Genomic DNA, 25,258 nt, shown 5'->3' with positions numbered 1-25,258 from the left:
CATTATAATACAGTGTATAACTACCGGTATATTACATTATAATACACTGTATAACTACCGATATATTACATAACAATACACTATAACTACCGGTATATTACATTATAATACACTGTATAACTACTGGTATATTACATTATAATACACTGTATAACTACTGGTATATTACATTATAATACACTGTATAACTACTGGTATATTACATTATAATAGACTGTATAACTACCGGTATATTACATTACAATACACTGTATAACTACCGGTATATTACATTATAATACACTGTATAACTACTGGTATATTATATTATAATACACTGTATAACTACCGGTATATTACATTACAATACACTGTATAACTACCGGTATATTACATTACAATACACTGTATAACTACCGGTATATTACATAATACACTGTATAACTACTGGTATATTATATTATAATACACTGTATAACTACCGGTATATTACATTATAATACACTGTATAACTACCGGTATATTACATTACAATACACTGTATAACTACCGGTATATTACATTACAATACACTGTATAACTACCGGTATATTACATTATAATACACTGTATAACTGCCGGTATATTACATAATACACTGTATAACTACCGGTATATTACCTGACAATACACTGTATAACTACCGGTATATTACATTACAATACACTGTATAACTACCAGTATATTACATAACAATACACTGTATAACTACCGGTATATTACATTATAATGCTCTATAACTACTGGTATATTACATTATAATACACTGTATAACTACCGGTATATTACATTATAATACACTGTATAACTACCAGTATATTACATTATAATACACTGTATAACTACCGGTATATTACATTATAATACACTGTATAACTACCGGCATATTACATTATAATACAGTGTATAACTTCCGGTATATTACATTATAATACACTGTATAACTACCGGTATATTACATAACAATACACTGAATAACTACCGGTATATTACATTATAATACACTGTATAACTACCGGTATATTACATTATAATACACTATAACTACCGGTATATTACCTTATAATACACTGTATAACTACCGGCATATTACATTATAATACAGTGTATAACTACCGGTATATTACATTATAATACACTGTATAACTACCGATATATTACATAACTAGAACGGGCACTCGGTAGAGCGCATACCTTCGCCGCAGCTACTGTTCTGTACTTGGCATGGGAGTGTAGGGAACAGAACAGTGAACAGTTTGGTGCTGATTTCATGCAAATCGGATAAGAATTGACCGAGTTATGACAAACAAGATCGGGCATTGAATTCTGAACATTTTGGCATTAGTTGCATGCCAATTGGATAAAAATTGACCGCGCTATGGTAAAAATACGATTTTGACCTTTTCGTGACCTTGACCTTGACCTTTGACCCGATTGCTCCCAAAATCTAATCAAATGTGTCCCGTATAATAACCAATCATCCCACCAAATTTCATGCAATTCGGTTGAATACTTTTTGAGTTATGCGAATAACATACACACACACACACACACACACAGACATACAAATAAATACACAGCGATCAAAACATAACCTTCCGCTTTTGCGAAGGTAACAATACACTATAACTACCGGTATATTACATTATAATACACTGTATAACTACTGGTATATTACATTATAATACACTGTATAACTACTGGTATATTACATTATAATACACTGTATAACTACTGGTATATTACATTATAATAGACTGTATAACTTCCGGTATATTACATTCTAATACACTGTATAACTACCGGTATATTACATAACAATACACTATAACTACAGGTATATTACATTCTAACACACTGTATAACTATCGGTATATTACATAACAATACACTGTATAACTACCGGTATATTACATTATAATACACTGTATAACTACCGGTATATTACATTATAATACACTGTATAACTACTGGTATATTATATTACATTATAATACACTGTATAACTACTGGTATATTACATTATAATACACTGTATAACTACCGGTATATTACATTACAATACACTGTATAACTACCGGTATATTACATTACAATACACTGTATAACTACAGGTATATTACATTATAATACAATGTATAACTACCCGTATATTACATTACAATACACTGTATAACTACCGGTATATTACATTATAATACACTGTATAACTACCCGTATATTACATTACAATACACTGTATAACTACCGGTATATTACATTATAATACACTGTATAACTACAGGTATATTACATTATAATACACTGAATATTAACTAACGGTATATTACATTATAGTACACTGTATAACTACCGGTATATTACATTATAACACACTGTATAGCTACCGGTATATTACATTACAATACACTGTATAACTACCGGTATATTACATAACAATACACTGTATAACGACCGGTATATTACATTTAATACACTGTATTACGACCGGTACATTACATTATAATACACTGTATAACTACCGATATATTACATTATAATACACTGTATAACTACCGGTATATTACATAACAATACACTGTATAACTACCGGTATATTACATTATAATACAGTGTATAACTACCGGTATATTACATTATAATACACTGTATAACTACCGGTATATTACATTACAATACACTGTATAACTACCGGTATATTACATCACAATACACTGTATAACTACCGGTATATTACATTACAATACACTGTATAACTACCGGTATATTACATTATAATACACTGTATAACTACCGGTATATTACATTATAAAACACTATAACTACCGGTATATTACATTATAATACACTGTATAACTACCGGTATATTACATTATAATACACTGTATAACTACCGGTATATTACATTATAATACACTGAATAACTACCGGTATATTACATTACAATACACTGTATAACTACCGGTATATTACATCACAATACACTGTATAACTACCGGTATATTACATTACAATACACTGTATAACTACCGGTATATTACATTATAATACACTGTATAACTACCGGTATATTACATTATAATACACTGTATAACTACCGGTATATTACATTATAAAACACTATAACTACCGGTATATTACATTATAATACACTGTATAACTACCGGTATATTACATTATAATACACTGTATAACTACCGGTATATTACATTATAATACACTGAATAACTACCGGTATATTACATTATAATACACTGTATAACTGCCGGTATATTACATAATACACTCTATAACTCCCGGTATATTACATGACAATACACTGTATAACTACTGGTATATTACATTACAATACACTGTATAACTACCAGTATATTACATAACAATACATTGTATAACTACCGGTATATTACATTATAATACACTGTATAACTACCGGTATATTACATTATTATACACTGTAGAACTATCGGTATATTACATTACAATACACTGTCTAATTACCGGTATATTACATTATAATACACTGTATAACTACTGGTATATTACATTATAATACACTGTATAACTACCGGTATATTACATTATAATACACTGTATAACTACTGGTATATTACATTATAATACACTGTATAACTACCGGTATATTACATTATAATACACTGTATAACTTCCGGTATAATACATTAAAATACACTGTATAACTACCGGTATATTACATTATAATACACTGTATAACTACTGGTATATTACATTATAATACACTGTATAATTACCGGCATATTACATTACAATACACTATAACTACCGGTATATTACATTACAATACACTGTATAACTACCGGTATATTACATTATAATACACTGTATAACTACCGGTATATTACATTATAATACACTGAATAACTACCGGTATATTACATTATAATACACTGTATAACTGCCGGTATATTACATAATACACTCTATAACTACCGGTATATTACATGACAATACACTGTATAACTACTGGTATATTACATTACAATACACTGTATAACTACCAGTATATTACATAACAATACATTGTATAACTACCGGTATATTACATTATAATACACTGTATAACTACCGGTATATCACATTATTATACACTGTAGAACTATCGGTATATTACATTACAATACACTGTCTAACTACCGGTATATCACATTATAATACACTGTATAACTACTGGTATATTACATTATAATACACTGTATAACTACCGGTATATTACATTATAATACACTGTATAACTACTGGTATATTACATTATAATACACTGTATAACTACCGGTATATTACATTATAATACACTGTATAACTTCCGGTATAATACATTAAAATACACTGTATAACTACCGGTATATTACATAACAATACACTGTATAACTACTGGTATATTACATTATAATACACTGTATAACTACTGGTATATTACATTATAATACAGTGTATAACTACCGGTATATTACATTATAATACACTGTATAACTACCGGCATATTACATTGCAATACACTGTATAACTACCGGCATATTACATTACAATACACTGTATAACTACAGGTATATTACATTATAATACACTGTATAACTACCGGTATATTACATTATAATACACTGTCTAACTACCGGTATATTACATTATAATACACTGTAAAACTACCGGTATATTACATTACAATACACTGTATAATTACCGGTATATTACATTATAATACACTGAATATTAACTAACGGTATATTACATTATAATACACTGTATAACTACCGGTATATTACATTATAACACACTGTATAACTACCGGTATATTACATTACACTGTATAACTACCGGGATAATAGATGATAATACACAGTATAACTACCGGTATATTACATTATAATACACTGTATAACTACCGGTATATTACATAACAATACACTGTATAACTACCGGTATATTACATTACACTGTATAACTACCGGGATAATAGATGATAATACACAGTATAACTACCGGTATATTACATTATAATACACTATAACTACCGGTATATTACATTATAATACACTGTATAACTACCGGTATATTACATTACAATACACTGTATAACTACCGGTATATTACATTACAATACACTGTATAACTACCAGTATATTACATTATAATACACTGTATAACTGCCGGTATATTACATAATACACTGTATAACTACCGGTATATTACCTGACAATACACTGTATAACTACCGGTATATTACATTACAATACACTGTATAACTACCAGTATATTACATAACAATACACTGTATAACTACCGGTATATTACATTATAATACACTATAACTACCGGTACATTACATTATAATACACTGTATAACTACCGGTATATTACATTATTATACACTGTAGAACTATCGGTATATTACATTACAATACACTGTATAACTACCGGTATATTACATTATAATACACTGTATAACTACCGGTATATTACATTATAATACACTGTATAACTACCGGTATATTACATTAAAATACACTGTATAACTACCGGTATATTACATTACACTGTATAACTACCGGGATAATAGATGATAATACACTGTATAACTACCGGTATATTACATTATAATACACTATAACTACCGGTATATTACATTATAATACACTGTATAACTACCGGTATATTACATTACAATACACTGTATAACTACCGGTATATTACATTACAATACACTGTATAACTACCGGTATTTTACATTATAATACACTGTATAACTGCCGGTATATTACATAATACACTGTATAACTACCGGTATATTACCTGACAATACACTGTATAACTACCGGTATATTACATTACAATACACTGTATAACTACCAGTATATTACATAACAATACACTGTATAACTACCGGTATATTACATTATAATACACTATAACTACCGGTATATTACATTATAATACACTGTATAACTACCGGTATATTACATTATTATACACTGTAGAACTATCGGTATATTACATTACAATACACTGTATAACTACCGGTATATTACATTATAATACACTGTATAACTACTGGTATATTATATTATAATACACTGTATAACTACCGGTATATTACATTACAATACACTGTATAACTACCAGTATATTACATAACAATACACTGTATAACTACCGGTATATTACATTATATTTATAATACACTATAACTACCGGTATATTACATTATAATACACTGTATAACTACCGGTATATTACATTATTATACACTGTATAACTACTGGTATATTACATTATAATACACTGTATAACTACCGGTATATTACATTATAATACACTGTATAACTACTGGTATATTACATTCTAATACACTGTATAACTACCGGTATATTCCATTATAATACACTGTATAACTTCCGGTATATTACATTACAATACACTGTATAACTACCGGTATATTACATAACAATACACTGTATAACTACCGGTATATTACATTATAATACACTGTATAACTACCGGTATATTACATTATAATACACTGTATAACTACCGGCATATTACATTATAATACAGTGCATAACTTCCGGTATATTACATTATAATACACTGTATAACTACCGGTATATTACATAACAATACACTGAATAACTACCGGTATATTACATTATAATACACTGTATAACTACCGGTATATTACATTATAATACACTATAACTACCGGTATATTACCTTATAATACACTGTATAACTACCGGCATATTACATTATAATACAGTGTATAACTACCGGTATATTACATTATAATACACTGTATAACTACCGATATATTACATAACAATACACTATAACTACCGGTATATTACATTATAATACACTGTATAACTACTGGTATATTACATTATAATACACTGTATAACTACTGGTATATTACATTATAATACACTGTATAACTACCGGTATATTACATTACAATACACTGTATAACTACCGGTATATTACATTATAATACACTGTATAACTACTGGTATATTATATTATAATACACTGTATAACTACCGGTATATTACATTACAATACACTGTATAACTACCGGTATATTACATTACAATACACGGTATAACTACCGGTATATTACATAATACACTGTATAACTACTGGTATATTATATTATAATACACTGTATAACTACCGGTATATTACATTATAATACACTGTATAACTACCGGTATATTACATTACAATACACTGTATAACTACCGGTATATTACATTACAATACACTGTATAACTACCGGTATATTACATTATAATACACTGTATAACTGCCGGTATATTACATAATACACTGTATAACTACCGGTATATTACCTGACAATACACTGTATAACTACCGGTATATTACATTACAATACACTGTATAACTACCAGTATATTACATAACAATACACTGTATAACTACCGGTATATTACATTATAATACACTATAACTACTGGTATATTACATTATAATACACTGTATAACTACCGGTATATTGTGGCGGACACAAAAGCCCACTGGCGTGGTGACATCATTCCACGCACCAAGTGGGCGGTGGCCACGCCCGAGGGGTAGGCGTGGCCTCATGATATACACCGGGCGACCAGCCCGGAGGAGTTCAGTGTTACAGTGTAGTCTTACAATAAAGACGTTTATATGTTACCGCTTGTCCGCTTCCTCCTTGCTCACAAGCAGCGCGCGTAACGCCGCGCTTTACTGGTGACCCTCGACGTTGGATCTGCCGTAGCGATCCTTCCGAACACGACGCCATTGCAATGGCCAACGACAAGGCAATGGCGATTAAACTTCCCGAATTTTGGGAGGCCCAGGCCGAAGTCTGGTTCGTTCAAGCCGAAGCCCAATTTCAGCTTCGGCGCCTCACCAACGACGACCTGCGCTACTGCCATGTCGTCGCCTCCCTCGGGCCCGGCACGGCCGCTCGAGTTGTGTCCGTCCTTCGCCACCCACCGGACGGCCACAAGTACGAGGCACTCAAGCGGCTACTCCTAGCCACGTTCGGCCTCACGGACGACGCACGGGCCGATCGCCTCCTGGATCTCCCCGAGCTCGGTGAGACGCGCCCGTCGGTCAGAATGGACCATATGCTGTCACTGTTGGGCGACGAAGCCCCCGGTTCGCTATTCCGGGCGCTTTTCCGTCGCCAACTTCCAGCGCAGGTTCGCCTCGCGTTGGCCGGGACCGGGCTAACGGAACCCCGAGCATTGGCGGCCGAGGCGGACAAGTACTTCGCCGCTTCGGACACGCGGGCGAGCGTTGGCGTGGCCGTCACGGCCTTCGACGCTGATGTTCCACAGCATCATCTTCTACAGCACGCTGATGTTCCACAGCATCATCTTCTACAGCACGCTGATGTTCCACAGCATCATCTTCTACAGCACGCTGATGTTCCACAGCATCATCTTCTACAGCACGCTGTGGTTCAGCAGCATGCTGATACGCACCTCGTGAACGCCGCCACGCCCCGCCCACCGCCGCGGCGAAAACCGCCACCGCGGGGAAACCCGTCGACTCCACCGGCCTGGCGGAGCCAGCCGCGCTCCTCCAGCTCCACCACCTGGTGCTGGTTCCACGCCAAGTTCGGCCACGAAGCTCGGCGGTGTCATCCGCCGTGCTCCTTCAACGGGTCGGGAAACGCCCGGGCCGGCGCTCAATTGTGGCGATGAGCGCCGGCCGTTCGAGCAGCCTGCTGTTCATAACGGACACCTTCTCCGGGCGCCGTTACCTGTGCGACACGGGAGCACAGGTGAGTGTCATTCCCGCCGGCACGTCAGACAAGCACACCGCGGGTGGGGGCCCCGCGCTGCTTGCCGCGAACGGGACGCCCATCCGTACGTACGGAAAACGCTGCCTCTCTCTGCGGTTTGGAGGGCAGGTTTTCCGATGGACGTTCGTCACCGCCGACGTGCCCATGGCACTGCTTGGCGCGGACTTCCTGTGCGCTAATGGGCTCCTGGTCGACGTCAAGCGCAGACGGCTTGTCCAGGCCGAGACGTTCAGCTCGCTCGCATGTGCATTGCCCAGCTCAACGAGCGGCTTGCCAAGCGGCTTGCCGAACGATTCGGTTCCGGCCACGTTGGTCTGTACGCTTCCGGCAGCGGACGCATTCACCCGCCTCCTCGCCGGCTTCCCGGCCCTCACACGGCCCACCTTCTCGGCGGGGGCCGTCAAGCACGGGGTGGCCCATCACATCCCCACCGTCGGGCCACCGGTCTACGCCCGGGCACGCCGCCTCGAGCCGATGAAGCTGGCGGTGGCAAAAGCGGAGTTCGCTACCCTGGAGCGACTCGGCATCGTTCGGCGCTCAGAGAGCGCTTGGGCGTCGCCGCTACACATCGTGCCGAAGCCCGGCGGGGGATGGCGACCGTGCGGGGACTATCGCCGTCTCAATGACGCCACGACTCCCGACCGCTACCCCGTCCCCCACATTCAGGACTTTTCCGCCCGTTTGGCGGGCAGGTCCTTCTTCTCGAAGGTGGACCTCATACGCGGCTACCATCAGGTCCCCGTCAGGCCGGAGGACGTCCCGAAGACGGCGGTCATCACGCCATTCGGACTCTTCGAGTTCCTGCGCATGCCCTTCGGTCTGAAGAATGCGGCTCAGGCGTTCCAGCGACTGATGGACAGCGTCCTGCGCGACTTGGATTTTGTCTACGTCTACCTGGACGATATCCTCGTCGCCAGCGCGTCCCGCGAAGAGCACCTACGCCACCTCCGCACGCTCTTCGAACGCCTGGGCCAGCATGGCCTGATTGTGAACCCCGCAAAGTGCCGGTTCGGCGCCGCCACAATCGATTTTCTGGGGCACCGTGTCACCAGGCACGGAGCCGTCCCCCTGCCGGCCAAGGTGGAGGCGGTGAAGGGGTTTCCGCGCCCCCGCACGATCAGAGGGCTGCAGGAGTTCCTGGGCATGGTGAACTTTTACCATCGGTTCCTGCCCCGTATCGCCCAGCTCCTGCGCCCCCTGCACGAAGCTCTCCGAGGTAAGCCGGGCAAAGGCGACGTTACCTGGACCGAGCAGATGGACACGGCGTTCACGGGCGCGAAGCTCGCCTTGGCTAACGCCACCATGCTCGCGCACCCGGCGCCCGATGCACCGATCGCCCTCACCACCGATGCCTCGGACTACGCGGTGGGCGCGGTGCACGAGCAATGGGTGCGTGGAGCTTGGCAACCGCTGGCGTTCTTTAGCCGGCAGCTTCGCCCGCCCGAACGCCGTTACAGTACCTTCGACCGCGAGTTGCTCGGACTTCACTTGGCGGTCAGGCACTTCCGCCATCTGCTCGAGGGCCGGGCGTTCACTGCCTTCGTCGACCACAAGCCGCTGATCTTCGCGATGGGCAAGGTCACCGAGCCGTGGTCGGCCCGGCAGCAGCGTCACCTCTCGGCCGTGTCCGAGTACACGACGGACATCCAGCACGTCGCGGGGAAGGACAACCCGGTTGCGGATTGCCTTTCCCGGGCCGTCGCCCACGCAGTCCACCTCGGCATCGACTATGCCCGGATGGCAGCGGACCAGGCCGCTGACCCCGACGTCCAGGCCTTGCGGACCGCCGTCACGGGCCTCCGCGTCACCGAGGTGCCGTTCGACGGCGCGGGCGCGGCCCTCTTGTGCGACGTCTCCCTCGGGCGTCCTCGCCCCATTGTGCCCGCGGGCTGGCAGCGCCAGGTGTTTGACGCCATCCACGGCCTGTCCCACCCGGGCGCGAGGGCCTCCCAAAGGCTGATCGCCGACAAGTTCGTCTGGCATGGCCTCCGGAAGGCCGTCCGCGGCTGGGCCAGGACATGCCTCGCGTGCCAGCGCGCCAAGGTGCACCGGCACACCCAGGCCCCGTTGGCCCCGTTCACGGTGCCGGAACGCCGGTTTGACCACGTCCACGTGGACCTGGTGGGACCTCTGCCCCCCTCGCGGGGTTTCACCCACGTCCTCACCATGGTGGACCGCACCACCCGGTGGCCGGAGGCCGTGCCCTTGGCGTCAACAACGGCGGCCGATGTCGCGCAGGCTTTCATCGCCACCTGGGTCGCCCGGTTCGGCGCCCCCTCAGACATCTCATCCGACCGCGGCCCCCAGTTCACCTCGGAGCTCTGGGGGGCGGTTGCGCAGGGGCTCGGGGTCCGGCTGCACCGAACCACGGCCTACCACCCCCAGGCTAACGGCCTGTGTGAGCGATTTCACCGCTCATTGAAGGCTGCGCTCCGGGCCACCCTCCGCGACGGCGGCTGGGTCGACAGGCTCCCCTGGGTCCTGCTGGGCCTCCGGACGGCGCCCAAGGAGGACCTGCGCGCATCCGCGGCGGAGTTGGTCTTCGGGCAACCGCTGCGGGTGCCGGGCGAGTTCCTCCCCGACTCCACGGCACCATGGTCCGCGGCACAGCAGCGCTCCGCTCTGCAAGAGACCGCCCAGAGGTTCGCCCCGGTGCCAACGGCATGCCACGGGCACCCACCGACGCACGTCGCCCCGGAGCTTCGCACGGCGGAGTACGTCTTCGTCCGCCACGATGCCCATCGGACACCACTGCGGCCCCCGTACGACGGGCCTTTCCGCGTGCTGGAGACCGGGGCGAAGCACTTCACCCTGGACATCGGCGGTACTCCTGACCGCGTTTCGGTAGACCGCCTCAAGCCGGCCCACCTCGATGTGGACCATCCACCGCCAGTGGCCCGACCCCCACGTCGGGGCCGCCCTCCTGCGGGCAGACCCCCGGCACCGCCCAGCCCCGCCGCCACGGCGCCCCCCGGTCCTGCACCCATCCCAGGGGCAGCCAGGGGCATCCCACCTGGTATCCCTGCACCCCGGACGCCGCCGATCGCCAGGGGGCGCTTCGGCCGGGTCATTCGACTGCCCCACAAACTGGCCCTCCAGGTGCGCGGGAATTCTGGGGGGGCGCGTGTGGCGGACACAAAAGCCCACTGGCGTGGTGACATCATTCCACGCACCAAGTGGGCGGTGGCCACGCCCGAGGGGTAGGCGTGGCCTCATGATATACACCGGGCGACCAGCCCGGAGGAGTTCAGTGTTACAGTGTAGTCTTACAATAAAGACGTTTATATGTTACCGCTTGTCCGCTTCCTCCTTGCTCACAAGCAGCGCGCGTAACGCCGCGCTTTAATATTACATTATAATACACTGTATAACTACCGGCATATTACATTATAATACAGTGTATAACTTCCGGTATATTACATTATAATACACTGTATAACTACCGGCATATTACATTATAATACAGTGTATAACTTCCGGTATATTACATTATAATACACTGTATAACTACCCGTATATTACATAACAATACACTGAATAACTACCGGTATATTACATTATAATACACTGTATAACTACCGGTATATTACATTATAATACACTATAACTACCGGTATATTACCTTATAATACACTGTATAACTACCGGCATATTACATTATAATACAGTGTATAACTACCGGTATATTACATTATAATACACTGTATAACTACCGATATATTACATAACTAGAACGGGCACTCGGTAGAGCGCATACCTTCGCCGCAGCTACTGTTCTGTACTTGGCATGGGAGTGTAGGGAACAGAACAGTGAACAGTTTGGTGCTGATTTCATGCAAATCGGATAAGAATTGACCGAGTTATGACAAACAAGATCGGGCATTGAATTCTGAACATTTTGGCATTAGTTGCATGCCAATTGGATAAAAATTGACCGCGCTATGGTAAAAATACGATTTTGACCTTTTCGTGACCTTGACCTTGACCTTTGACCCGATTGCTCCCAAAATCTAATCAAATGTGTCCCGTATAATAACCAATCATCCCACCAAATTTCATGCAATTCGGTTGAATACTTTTTGAGTTATGCGAATAACATACACACACACACACACACACAGACATACAAATAAATACACAGCGATCAAAACATAACCTTCCGCTTTTGCGAAGGTAACAATACACTATAACTACCGGTATATTACATTATAATACACTGTATAACTACTGGTATATTACATTATAATACACTGTATAACTACTGGTATATTACATTATAATACACTGTATAACTACTGGTATATTACATTATAATAGACTGTATAACTTCCGGTATATTACATTACAATACACTGTATAACTACCGGTATATTACATAACAATACACTGTATAACTACCGGTATATTACATTATAATACACTGTATAACTACCGGTATATTACATTATAATACACTGTATAACTACCGGTATATTACATTATAATACAGTGTATAACTACCGGTATATTACATTATAATACACTGTATAACTACCGGTATATTACATAATACACTGTATAACTACCGGTATATTACATTCTAATACACTGTATAACTACCGGTATATTACATAACAATACACTATAACTACAGGTATATTACATTCTAACACACTGTATAACTATCGGTATATTACATAACAATACACTGTATAACTACCGGTATATTACATTATAATACACTGTATAACTACCGGTATATTACATTATAATACACTGTATAACTACTGGTATATTATATTACATTATAATACACTGTATAACTACTGGTATATTACATTATAATACACTGTATAACTACCGGTATATTACATTACAATACACTGTATAACTACCGGTATATTACATTACAATACACTGTATAACTACAGGTATATTACATTATAATACAATGTATAACTACCCGTATATTACATTACAATACACTGTATAACTACCGGTATATTACATTATAATACACTGTATAACTACCCGTATATTACATTACAATACACTGTATAACTACCGGTATATTACATTATAATACACTGTATAACTACAGGTATATTACATTATAATACACTGAATATTAACTAACGGTATATTACATTATAGTACACTGTATAACTACCGGTATATTACATTATAACACACTGTATAGCTACCGGTATATTACATTACAATACACTGTATAACTACCGGTATATTACATAACAATACACTGTATAACGACTGGTATATTACATTTAATACACTGTATTACGACCGGTACATTACATTATAATACACTGTATAACTACCGATATATTACATTATAATACACTGTATAACTACCGGTATATTACATAACAATACACTGTATAACTACCGGTATATTACATTATAATACAGTGTATAACTACCGGTATATTACATTATAATACACTGTATAACTACCGGTATATTACATTACAATACACTGTATAACTACCGGTATATTACATCACAATACACTGTATAACTACCGGTATATTACATTACAATACACTGTATAACTACCGGTATATTACATTATAATACACTGTATAACTACCGGTATATTACATTATAATACACTGTATAACTACCGGTATATTACATTATAATACACTGTATAACTACCGGTATATTACATTATAAAACACTATAACTACCGGTATATTACATTATAATACACTGTATAACTACCGGTATATTACATTATAATACACTGTATAACTACCGGTATATTACATTATAATACACTGAATAACTACCGGTATATTACATTATAATACACTGTATAACTGCCGGTATATTACATAATACACTCTATAACTACCGGTATATTACATGACAATACACTGTATAACTACTGGTATATTACATTACAATACACTGTATAACTACCAGTATATTACATAACAATACATTGTATAACTACCGGTATATTACATTATAATACACTGTATAACTACCGGTATATTACATTATTATACACTGTAGAACTATCGGTATATTACATTACAATACACTGTCTAATTACCGGTATATTACATTATAATACACTGTATAACTACTGGTATATTACATTATAATACACTGTATAACTACCGGTATATTACATTATAATACACTGTATAACTACTGGTATATTACATTATAATACACTGTATAACTACCGGTATATTACATTATAATACACTGTATAACTTCCGGTATAATACATTAAAATACACTGTATAACTACCGGTATATTACATTATAATACACTGTATAACTACTGGTATATTACATTATAATACACTGTATAATTACCGGCATATTACATTACAATACACTATAACTACCGGTATATTACATTACAATACACTGTATAACTACCGGTATATTACATTATAATACACTGTATAACTACCGGTATATTACATTATAATACACTGAATAACTACCGGTATATTACATTATAATACACTGTATAACTGCCGGTATATTACATAATACACTCTATAACTACCGGTATATTACATGACAATACACTGTATAACTACTGGTATATTACATTACAATACACTGTATAACTACCAGTATATTACATAACAATACATTGTATAACTACCGGTATATTACATTATAATACACTGTATAACTACCGGTATATCACATTATTATACACTGTAGAACTATCGGTATATTACATTACAATACACTGTCTAACTACCGGTATATCACATTATAATACACTGTATAACTACTGGTATATTACATTATAATACACTGTATAACTACCGGTATATTACATTATAATACACTGTATAACTACTGGTATATTACATTATAATACACTGTATAACTACCGGTATATTACATTATAATACACTGTATAACTTCCGGTATAATACATTAAAATACACTGTATAACTACCGGTATATTACATAACAATACACTGTATAACTACTGGTATATTACATTATAATACACTGTATAACTACTGGTATATTACATTATAATACAGTGTATAACTACCGGTATATTACATTATAATACACTGTATAACTACCGGCATATTACATTGCAATACACTGTATAACTACCGGCATATTACATTACAATACACTGTATAACTACAGGTATATTACATTATAATACACTGTATAACTACCGGTATATTACATTATAATACACTGTCTAACTACCGGTATATTACATTATAATACACTGTATAACTACCGGTATATTACATTACAATACACTGTATAATTACCGGCATATTACATTATAATACACTGAATATTAACTAACGGTATATTACATTATAATACACTGTATAACTACCGGTATATTACATTATAACACACTGTATAACTACCGGTATATTACATAACAATACACTGTATAACTACCGGTATATTACATTACACTGTATAACTACCGGGATAATAGATGATAATACACAGTATAACTACCGGTATATTACATTATAATACACTATAACTACCGGTATATTACATTATAATACACTGTATAACTACCGGTATATTACATTACAATACACTGTATAACTACCGGTATATTACATTACAATACACTGTATAACTACCGGTATATTACATTATAATACACTGTATAACTGCCGGTATATTACATAATACACTGTATAACTACCGGTATATTACCTGACAATACACTGTATAACTACCGGTATATTACATTACAATACACTGTATAACTACCAGTATATTACATAACAATACACTGTATAACTACCGGTATATTACATTATAATACACTATAACTACCGGTACATTACATTATAATACACTGTATAACTACCGGTATATTACATTATAATACACTGTATAACTACCGGTATATTACATTACAATACACTGTATAACTACCGGTATATTACATTATAATACACTGTATAACTACCGGTATATTACATTATAATACACTGTATAACTACCGGTATATTACATTATAATACACTGTATAACTACCGGTATATTACATTATAAAACACTATAACTACCGGTATATTACATTATAATACACTGTATAACTACCGGTATATTACATTATAATACACTGTATAACTACCGGTATATTACATTATAATACACTGAATAACTACCGGTATATTACATTATAATACACTGTATAACTGCCGGTATATTACATAATACACTCTATAACTACCGGTATATTACATGACAATACACTGTATAACTACTGGTATATTACATTACAATACACTGTATAACTACCAGTATATTACATAACAATACATTGTATAACTACCGGTATATTACATTATAATACACTGTATAACTACCGGTATATTACATTATTATACACTGTAGAACTATCGGTATATTACATTACAATACACTGTCTAATTACCGGTATATTACATTATAATACACTGTATAACTACCGGTATATTACATTATAATACACTGTATAACTACTGGTATATTACATTATAATACACTGTATAACTACCGGTATATTACATTATAATACACTGTATAACTTCCGGTATAATACATTAAAATACACTGTATAACTACCGGTATATTACATTATAATACACTGTATAACTACTGGTATATTACATTATAATACACTGTATAATTACCGGCATATTACATTACAATACACTATAACTACCGGTATATTACATTACAATACACTGTATAACTACCGGTATATTACATTATAATACACTGTATAACTACCGGTATATTACATTATAATACACTGAATAACTACCGGTATATTACATTATAATACACTGTATAACTGCCGGTATATTACATAATACACTGTATAACTACCGGTATATTACCTGACAATACACTGTATAACTACCGGTATATTACATTACAATACACTGTATAACTACCAGTATATTACATTACAATACACTATAACTACCGGTATATTACATGACAATACACTGTATAACTACTGGTATATTACATTACAATACACTGTATAACTACCAGTATATTACATAACAATACATTGTATAACTACCGGTATATTACATTATAATACACTGTATAACTACCGGTATATCACATTATTATACACTGTAGAACTATCGGTATATTACATTACAATACACTGTCTAACTACCGGTATATCACATTATAATACACTGTATAACTACTGGTATATTACATTATAATACACTGTATAACTACCGGTATATTACATTATAATACACTGTATAACTACTGGTATATTACATTATAATACACTGTATAACTACCGGTATATTACATTATAATACACTGTATAACTTCCGGTATAATACATTAAAATACACTGTATAACTACCGGTATATTACATAACAATACACTGTATAACTACTGGTATATTACTTTATAATACACTGTATAACTACTGGTATATTACATTATAATACAGTGTATAACTACCGGTATATTACATTATAATACACTGTATAACTACCGGCATATTACATTGCAATACACTGTATAACTACCGGCATATTACATTACAATACACTGTATAACTACAGGTATATTACATTATAATACACTGTATAACTACCGGTATATTACATTATAATACACTGTCTAACTACCGGTATATTACATTATAATACACTGTATAACTACCGGTATATTACATTACAATACACTGTATAATTACCGGTATATTACATTATAATACACTGAATATTAACTAACGGTATATTACATTATAATACACTGTATAACTACCGGTATATTACATTATAACACACTGTATAACTACCGGTATATTACATAACAATACACTGTATAACTACCGGTATATTACATTACACTGTATAACTACCGGGATAATAGATGATAATACACAGTATAACTACCGGTATATTACATTATAATACACTGTATAACTACCGGTATATTACATTACAATACACTGTATAACTACCGGTATATTACATTACAATACACTGTATAACTACCGGTATATTACATTATAATACACTGTATAACTGCCGGTATATTACATAATACACTGTATAACTACCGGTATATTACCTGACAATACACTGTATAACTACCGGTATATTACATTACAATACACTGTATAACTACCAGTATATTACATAACAATACACTGTATAACTACCGGTATATTACATTATAATACACTATAACTACCGGTACATTACATTATAATACACTGTATAACTACCGGTATATTACATTATTATACACTGTAGAACTATCGGTATATTACATTACAATACACTGTATAACTACCGGTATATTACATTATAATACACTGTATAACTACCGGTATATTACATTATAATACACTGTATAACTACCGGTATATTACATTAAAATACACTGTATAACTACCGGTATATTACATTACACTGTATAACTACCGGGATAATAGATGATAATACACTGTATAACTACCGGTATATTACATTATAATACACTATAACTACCGGTATATTACATTATAATACACTGTATAACTACCGGTATATTACATTACAATACACTGTATAACTACCGGTATATTACATTACAATACACTGTATAACTACCGGTATATTACATTATAATACACTGTATAACTGCCGGTATATTACATAATACACTGTATAACTACCGGTATATTACCTGACAATACACTGTATAGCTACCGGTATATTACATTACAATACACTGTATAACTACCAGTATATTACATAACAATACACTGTATAACTACCGGTATATTACATTATAATACACTATAACTACCGGTATATTACATTATAATACACTGTATAACTACCGGTATATTACATTATTATACACTGTAGAACTATCGGTATATTACATTACAATACACTGTATAACTACCGGTATATTACATTATAATACACTGTATAACTACTGGTATATTATATTATAATACACTGTATAACTACCGGTATATTACATTACAATACACTGTATAACTACCAGTATATTACATAACAATACACTGTATAACTACCGGTATATTACATTATATTTATAATACACTATAACTACCGGTATATTACATTATAATACACTGTATAACTACCGGTATATTACATTATTATACACTGTATAACTACTGGTATATTACATTATAATACACTGTATAACTACCGGTATATTACATTATAATACACTGTATAACTACTGGTATATTACATTATAATACACTGTATAACTACCGGTATATTCCATTATAATACACTGTATAACTTCCGGTATATTACATTACAATACACTGTATAACTACCGGTATATTACATAACAATACACTGTATAACTACCGGTATATTACATTATAATACACTGTATAACTACCGGTATATTACATTATAATACACTGTATAACTACCGGCATATTACATTATAATACAGTGCATAACTTCCGGTATATTACATTATAATACACTGTATAACTACCGGTATATTACATAACAATACACTGAATAACTACCGGTATATTACATTATAATACACTGTATAACTACCGGTATATTACATTATAATACACTATAACTACCGGTATATTACCTTATAATACACTGTATAACTACCGGCATATTACATTATAATACAGTGTATAACTACCGGTATATTACATTATAATACACTGTATAACTACCGATATATTACATAACAATACACTATAACTACCGGTATATTACATTATAATACACTGTATAACTACTGGTATATTACATTATAATACACTGTATAACTACTGGTATATTACATTATAATACACTGTATAACTACTGGTATATTACATTATAATAGACTGTATAACTTCCGGTATATTACATTACAATACACTGTATAACTACCGGTATATTACATTATAATACACTGTAGAACTATCGGTATATTACATTATAATACACTGTATAACTACCGGTATATTACATTATAATACACTGTATAACTACCGGTATATTACATTATAATACACTGTATAACTACCGGTATATTACATAATACACTGTATAACTAACGGTATATTACATTCTAATACACTGTATAACTACCGGTATATTACATTACAATACACTGTATAACTACCGGCATATTACATTATAATACAGTGTATAACTACCGGTATATTACATTATAATACACTGTATAACTACCGATATATTACATTATAATACACTATAACTACCGGTATATTACATTATAATACACTGTATAACTACCGGTATATTACATTACAATACACTATAACTACAGGTATATTACATTCTAACACACTGTATAACTATCGGTATATTACATAACAATACACTGTATAACTACCGGTATATTACATTATAATACACTGTATAACTAACGGTATATTACATTCTAATACACTGTATAACTACCGATATATTACATAACAATACACTATAACTACCGGTATATTACATTATAATACACTGTATAACTACTGGTATATTACATTATAATACACTGTATAACTACTGGTATATTACATTATAATACACTGTATAACTACTGGTATATTACATTATAATACACTGTATAACTACTGGTATATTACATTATAATACACTGTATAACTACTGGTATATTACATTATAATACACTGTATAACTACTGGTATATTACATTATAATACACTGTATAACTACCGGTATATTACATTATAATACACTGTATAACTACCGGTATATTACATAATACACTGTATAACTAACGGTATATTACATTCTAATACACTGTATAACTACCGGTATATTACATTACAATACACTGTATAACTACCGGCATATTACATTATAATACAGTGTATAACTACCGGTATATTACATTATAATACACTGTATAACTACCGATATATTACATAACAATACACTATAACTACCGGTATATTACATTATAATACACTGTATAACTACTGGTATATTACATTATAATACACTGTATAACTACTGGTATATTACATTATAATACACTGTATAACTACTGGTATATTACATTATAATAGACTGTATAACTTCCGGTATATTACATTACAATACACTGTATAACTACCGGTATATTACATTATAATACACTGTAGAACTATCGGTATATTACATTATAATACACTGTATAACTACCGGTATATTACATTATAATACACTGTATAACTACCGGTATATTACATTATAATACACTGTATAACTACCGGTATATTACATAATACACTGTATAACTACCGGTATATTACATTCTAATACACTGTATAACTACCGGTATATTACATAACAATACACTATAACTACAGGTATATTACATTCTAACACACTGTATAACTATCGGTATATTACATAACAATACACTGTATAACTACCGGTATATTACATTATAATACACTGTATAACTACTGGTATATTACATTATAATACACTGTGTAACTACCGGTATATTACATTACAATACACTGTATAACTACCGGTATATTACATTACAATACACTGTATAACTACTGGTATATTACATTATAATACACTGTATAACTACTGGTATATTACATTATAATACACTGTATAACTACTGGTATATTACATTATAATACACTGTGTAACTACCGGTATATTACATTACAATACACTGTATAACTACTGGTATATTACATTATTATACACTGTATAACTACCGGTATATTACATTGCAATACACTGTATAACTACCGGTATATTACATTATAATACAGTGTATAACTACCGGTATATTAAATACCAATACACTGTATAACTACCGGTATATTACATTATAATAGTGTATAACTACCGGTATATTAAATACCAATACACTTTAATTTCATCGTTAGTATTACCCTTCCTAAAAGTAAAACTGTTCTGCTGATCCATTTATAGTATAAAAATCTGCTTACTGGATGCAGAATGTCCGATGTCAGGTCCCGGAACCCCAAACCCCCCAAACCCCGAAACCCCCCAAACCCCCCAAACCCCACATTTCCCCACATTTCCCCCACTCTCGTCCATTTCCCACTATTTATAGTTCAGGCTCAGACCATGCACGCCATTCTCACCAGATGCAAAAGCAAAGCGACGATCTTTGTCATGGACAGAGTAACCCTTTAATGGATACACATGCGATGCACGAAATTACGTACAAGGAACTCGGGTGCAGGATATGAAATGATGATTCAGCCTTTTAAACTCGAGCACAGCGCGCCGGCTTCATTCATCGTGAGGCGGGTTACGTCAGCCGAACGGAAGGCTCATTGGCTCAATCATCGCGCAGCGTTTGGATCACGTGGCCGTCACAACCTCACGGTTTCCGTGTCCTCGTCTCTGATTGGCTCACTAGGGGAGGATATTCTCGGCTTTGATTGGTCAGAATGTTTCTCGAGTTACCAAGGCAGCCAGACTCGGGAGCGTGTACTAATTTAAATTCTCTTTGGGTTTTCAATGTTTTAAATGGACAATGTTTTATTTCGTACACGAGGGACGCTATTCACGATCAGTATGACAGACAAAAGCGTTGAGAGTAAATAAGACGCGAGCGTATCCTCGCCTTTGATTGGTCAGAATGTTGCAAGGGGGGTGAATATTGTTGTCTCTTGATTGGTCAGAATGTTACTTGGGGCACGAGGCCAGCCAGACTCTGGATCATGTGTAAACTTAAATGCCCTTTGGTGTTTTGTTTTCTAAGCACATTTTATCGTTCCAACACGACGAGAGGACAATCGCTGGTTTCGTACTCGAGGGATGTTGCTCACGCGCAGTTTGGCAGAATTGTACTTTACAAAACGTTGCAATTAAAAAACGACGAGATAAACTTTCAAACGTATTGCACAATATAGATGGAAACTAGAACGGCACTTAGTAGAGAGCATACCTCCACCTGGTTGGCCATATCACTCAATGGTGAAGAATCACTTTACACATTCCACTAGCTGGATCCGGATCTTCACCAAAATCGAATCGATTCGTCCTTGTCACATGCACAACCTGTCCAACAAGTTTTGTCCAAATACATCCACAACTTTTTGAGATATCCTGCTATGTATCGTTTTTGGCCCTACCTCCGAAAGGTGAAGAATCACTTAAAAAATTAAATAATTCTCATATCCGAATCCACATTCAGATCTTCACCAAAATCGAATCGATTCGTCCTTGTCAAACACCCAACCGGTCCAATAAGTTTCGTCCTAATCAGTCCTCAACTTTTTGAGATATCCTGCTATGTATCGTTTTTGGCCCGACCTCCGAAAGGTGAAGAATCACTTAAAAAATTAAATAATTCTCATATCCGAATCCACATTCAGATCTTCACCAAAATCGAATCGATTCGTCCTTGTCAAACACCCAACCGGTCCAATAAGTTTCGTCCTAATCCGTCTACAACTTTTTGAGATATCCTGCTATGTATCGTTTTTGGCCCGACCTCCGAAAGGTGAAGAATCACTTAAAAAATTAAATAATTCTCATATCCGAATCCACATTCAGATCTTCACCAAAATCGAATCGATTCGTCCTTGTCAAACACCCAACCGGTCCAATAAGTTTCGTCCTAATCCGTCTACAACTTTTTGAGATATCCTGCTATGTATCGTTTTTGGCCCGACCTCCGAATGGTGAAGAATCACTAAAACAATTAAATAATTCTCATATCCGAATCCACATTCAGATCTTCACCAAAATCGAATCGATTCGTCCTTGTCAAACACCCAACCGGTCCAATAAGTTTCGTCCTAATCCGTCCACAACTTTTTGAGATATCCTGCTATGTATCGTTTTTGGCACCATCTCCCAATGGTGAAGAATCACTAAAAAATTCTAGTAGCCGGATCCGAATCCGGATCTTTACCAAAATCGAATCATTTCGTCGTTGTCACATACGCTACATCTCTGCCAAATTTCGTCCGAATCTGTCCACAACTTTTTGAGATTTTTGTTCACAAATGGACGGACAGACAGACAGACAGACAGGGGTGAAAACATAGTGGCTTGAGATCTTCGGGTCCTGAGTTAGAGCCCCTGATCAGCCGTTGAATTGACACCAGGTGGGTTGACTCACCCCGTCATCCTTCCTAAGTCGGCAAAATGAGTACCAGGTGCAGCCGCACTTCGAGAAATTTATCCAGGCACACGCTGCACATGAACCACCACAAATTACAAAACTGAACATGTCCATTGTAAAAAGTGTGAACAGTCGTCAAGTTGTGTGCAAATTTCGCTCACTTAATCCAACACTAGATTAAATAAAGTTTTACCATATAAAGCATGTTATAACACTCATGATATCTATTTTTATGCCTCCACCGACTTCTGGCTGTCCGTCCGTCCGTCCGTCTGTCCGTCCGTCCGTCCGGC

At 36.7% G+C, this 25,258-nt stretch overlaps 1 protein-coding gene across 4 annotated transcripts in view; it reads right to left on the bottom strand.

The window, feature by feature from the left end:
* Positions 1–23,181, bottom strand: part of PSPH (phosphoserine phosphatase) — a 72,848-nt gene extending 49,667 nt beyond the window's left edge. Inside the window, exon 1 of one of the 4 annotated variants that reach the window (XM_068120790.2) lies at positions 23,053–23,181. The gene's annotated coding sequence lies outside the window, so the exon portion shown is untranslated. Of the gene's footprint in view, positions 1–22,809; positions 22,829–22,968 lie in introns of those variants that run through there. The other 3 variants (XM_068120789.2, XM_068120792.2, XM_068120791.2) reach the window with 3 other exon arrangements.
* Positions 23,182–25,258: the final 2,077 nt, after the last annotated feature.

The sequence above is a fragment of the Myxine glutinosa genome, chromosome 6, assembly GCF_964187855.1.
Source record: "Myxine glutinosa chromosome 6, kmMyxGlut1.1, whole genome shotgun sequence".
Classification (NCBI taxonomy): Eukaryota; Metazoa; Chordata; class Myxini; order Myxiniformes; family Myxinidae; genus Myxine; species Myxine glutinosa.
This window is presented reverse-complemented; position numbering and strand designations above follow the sequence as displayed.